Source organism: Lolium rigidum, chromosome 2, assembly GCF_022539505.1.
Source record: "Lolium rigidum isolate FL_2022 chromosome 2, APGP_CSIRO_Lrig_0.1, whole genome shotgun sequence".
NCBI lineage: Eukaryota > Viridiplantae > Streptophyta > Magnoliopsida > Poales > Poaceae > Lolium > Lolium rigidum.
Window position 1 is genome coordinate 166,836,086 of NC_061509.1, and position 4,726 is coordinate 166,840,811.

Below are 4,726 nucleotides of genomic sequence, written 5' to 3' on the forward strand. Positions count from 1 at the left end.
CAAGATGCATTGCATTCAATATCCAAGACAAAAAAATCAACGGGGACAAGGTTATTGTTAACCATAATGCGAACATTAGCAATACTCCCCAAAAGTTTCTTTATAGCATTATCAGCAACATTAACATCCAAATAACAATTTTTCAATGGTGGCAAGTCAAGCATATCATAAATTTTCTTAGGCATAACAGAAATACTTGCACCAAGATCACATAAAGCATTACAATGAAAATCATTGACCCTCATCTTAATGATGGGCTCCCAACCATCTTCTAACTTCCTAGGAATAGAAGTTTCAAGTTTTAGTTTCTCCTCTCTAGCTTTTATGAGAGCATTTGTAATATGTTTTGTAAAGGCCAAATTTATAGCACTAGCATTGGGACTTTTAGCAAGTTTTTGTAAGAACTTTATAACTTCAGAGATGTGACAATCATCAAAATCTAAACCATTATGATCTACAGCAATGGGATCATTGTCCCCAATATTTTGGAAAATTTCAGCAGTTTTATCACAAACAGTTTCAGCAGTTTTAGCAGTTTCAGGCAATTTTGCACGCTTTGCACTAGGAGTAGAAACATTGCCAACACCAATTATTTCACCATTGATAGTAGGAGGTGTAGCAACATGTGACGCATCATCATTACTAGTGGTGGTAATAGTCCAAACTTTAGTTACATTATTCTCTTTAGCAAGTTTTTCGTTTTCTTCTCTTTCCCACCTAGCATGCAATTCAGCCATCAATCTAATATTCTCATTAATTCGAACTTGGATGGCATTTGCTGTAGTAACAATTTTATTATCAATATCATTATTAGGCATAACTTTCAATTTTAAAAGATCAACATCAGAGGCAAGACTATCAACCTTAGAAGCAAGAATATCAATTTTATGAAGCTTTTCCTCAACAGATTAGTTAAAAGCAGTTTGTGTACTAATAAATTCTTTAAGCATGGCTTCAAGACCAGGGGGTACACTCCTATTATTGTTGTAAGAATTCCCATAAGAATTACCATAACTATTACCATTAGCAGAAGGATATGGCATATAGTTGTTACCAGAATTATTCCTATAAGCATTGTTGTTGAAATTATTACTTCTAATGAAGTTCACATCAACATGTTCTTCTTGGGCAACCAATGAAGCTAAAGGAACATTATTAGGTTAAACATTAGATCTACCTTTCACAAGCATATACATTATAGCTTCAATCTTATCACTCAAGGAGGAGGTTTCTTCAATAGAATTTACCTTCTTACCTTGTGGAGCTCTTTCCGTGTGCCATTCAGAGTAATTTATCATCATATCATCAAGAAGCTTTGTTGCCGCCCCCAAAGTAATGGACATAAAGGTACCTCCAGCAGCTGAATCCAATAGGTTCCGCGAAGAAAAATTCAATTCTGCATAGAAGGTTTGGATGATCATCCAAGTAGTTAGTCCGTGGGTAGGGCAATTCTTCACCAAAGATTTCATTCTCTCCCATGCTTGAGCAACATGTTCATTGTCTAATTGCTTAAAATTCATTATGCTACTTCTCAAAGATATAATTTTAGCGGGAGGATAATATCTACCAATGAAAGCATCCTTACATTTAGTCCATGAATCAATACTATTTCTAGGCAGAGATAGCAACCAATCTTTAGCTCTTCCTCTTAAGGAGAAAGGAAACAATTTTAATTTTATAATGTCACCATCTACATCCTTATACTTTTGCATTTCACAAAGTTCAACAAAATTATTAAGATGGGCAACAGCATCATCAGAACTAACACCAGAAAATTGCTCTCTCATAACAAGATTTAGTAAAGCAGGTTTAATTTCAAAGAATTCTGCTATAGTAGCAGGTGGAGCAATAGGTGTGCATATGAAATCATTATTATTTGTGCTAGTGAAGTCACACAACTTAGTATTCTCAGCAGTACCCATTTTAGCAGTAGTAAATAAAGCAAACTAAATAAAGTAAATGCAAGTAACTAATTTTTGTGTGTTTTTAATATGGAGAACAAGACAGTAAATAAAGTAAATGCAAGCAACTAATTTTTTTGTGTTTTTGATATAGAGAGCAAACAAAGCAGTAAATAAAATAAAGTAAAGCAAGACAAAAACAAAGTAAAGAGATTGGATGTGGGAGAATCCCCTTGCAGCATGTCTTGATCTCCCCGGCAACGGCGCCAGAAAACAGTCTTGATGGCGCGTAGAGACACGTCCGTTGGGAACCCCAAGAGGAAGGTGTGATGCGCACATCAGTAAGTTTTCCCTGAGTAAGAAACCAAGGTTATCGAACCAGTAGGAGTCAAGGAACACGTGAAGGTTGTTGGTGGCAGAGTGTAGTGCGGCGCAACACCGGGATTACGGCGCCAACGTGGAACCTGCACAACACAATCAAAGTACTTTGCCCCAACGTAACGAGTGAGGTTGTCAATCTCACCGGCTTGCTCGTAAACAAAGGATTAGATGTATAGTGTGGATAATGATGGTTGTTTGCGAAGAACGATAAAGAACAATTGCGGTAGATTGTATTTCAGATGTAAAGAATTGGACCGGGGTCCATAGTTCACTAGTGGTGTCTCTCCCATAAGATAAACAGATGTTGGGTGAACAAATTACGAGTTGGGCAATTGACAAATAAAGAAGACATAACAATGCACATACATATATCATGATGAGTACTATGAGATTTAATCGGGGCATTACGACAAAGTACATAGACCGCTATCCAAGCATGCATCTATGTCTAAAAAGTCCACCCTCGAGTTATCATCCGAACCCCTTCCAGGTATTAAGTTGCAAACAAGAGACAATTGCATTAAGTATGGTGCGTAATGTAATCAACACAAATATCTTTAGACAAAGCATCGATGTTTTATCCCTAGTGGCAACAAGACATCCACAACCTTAGAACTTTCTCATCACCTGTCCTGCATTCAATGGAGGCATGAACCCACTATCGAGCATAAATACTCCCTCTTGGAGTCACAAGTGTCTACTTGGCCGAGCCTCTACTAGCAACGGAGAGCATGCAAGAACATAAACAACATATATGATAGATTGATAATCAACTTGACATAGTATTCAATATTCATCGGATCCCAACAAACACAACATGTAGCATTACAAATAGATGATCTTGATCATGATAGGCAGCTCACAAGATCTAACATGATAGCACAATGAGGAGAAGACAACCATCTAGCTACTGCTATGGACCCATAGTCCAGGGGTGAACTACTCACACATCGATCCGGAGGCGGTCATGGTGATGAAGAGACCTCCGGGAGATGATTCCCCTCTCCGGCAGGGAGCCGGAGGCGATCTCCTGAATCCCCCGAGATGGGATTGGCGGCGGCGGCGTCTCTGGAAGGTTTTCCGTATCGTGGCTCTCCGTACTTGGGTATTCGCGACGAAGGTTTTAAGTAGGCGAAAGGGCAGAGTCGGGAGAGGCACGGGGGCCCCACACGCTAGGGCCGCGCGGCCAGGGCCTGGGCCGCGCAGCCTTAGTGTGTCGGCGCCCCGTGGCCCCACTTCGCTTCTCCCTCGGTCTTCTGGAAGCTTCGTGGAAAAATAGGACCCTGGGCGTTGATTTCGTCCAATTCCGAGAATATTTCCTTTGTAGGATTTCTGAAACCAAAAACAACGAAAAACAAGAATCGGCTCTTCGGCATCTCGTCAATAGGTTAGTGGCGGAAAATGCATAATAATGACATATAATGTGTATAAAACATGTGAGTATCATCATAAAAGTAGCATGGAACATAAGAAATTATAGATACGTTTGAGACGTATCAGTGCCAGCTTTCACCCATTCGACCTCTTGGCCGCTGGCAGCAACCAAGGCGATGGTCCCTTCGACTCCAATCTTCAGGCTAGCCTGACGATAGGCCAAAGCATGATCTTCCTTCGCCAGGAAATGCTGGGTGAGCTGGGAGTAGATATTCGGCTGAGTATCTTTGGGGAAGAAATGGGGGAAGATGCGCTTCAGGGCGGCCCGTGCGGAAGAAATGTTGGTGCGCGCCAAGTCGCAGATCAGTTCAAGAATCTCGAGAGCATCATTGAGGCGATCGTCAGATTCTTGGTTTAAAGTATATTGACCACTCATCCGCCCTGCTGGAGAAAATCAGGAGTTCGTCAAGACTAAAGACAAACAAAAACAGGCAAAAACTGAAGGCAAGGGAAAACATGGATTACTTGTAAATCTTCGGTTCTACATTTCAAAGCGCTCCACTATGGCATTTTCACGCTCGATTTGCTGGGTCTCCTTGTCGCTTAAGGCGTCCTCATCGATCTTGAGCCTCTGGCGGAGATTTTCGACAGCAGCGGCATCTTTCTCAGCTTTCTTGCAAGCTGTCTCGCTGGTTTTCAGCTTGGCCTCCAGCACGTCGGCACGTTCTTCGGCATAGTGGAGTGCCTCTGAAAAGGAAAACGTTAGAAGACAAAGAATCAAGATGGGAATATGAAATATACTTAAAGCAGTAAAGTTTCACCTCTTAAAGTGGTGGCCTCGTTACGGAACCCAATAAATTGGGAGCCCAGGTTGATTAGCTCTTTCATTAAGGGCTGCACAAAGTTGACTAGATAGAAAAACATCGTCAGAGGAGAAAAATTCGACAAGATAGAAAAACATCGTCAGAGGAGAAAAATTCGAACAAGCAAAAGAGGTGGCAAGCAGGAAAAAGGGAACTTACATCTTCCAGGAGAGGAGCCGATGTACTCCCGGTGGCAAGCTCTTGTGT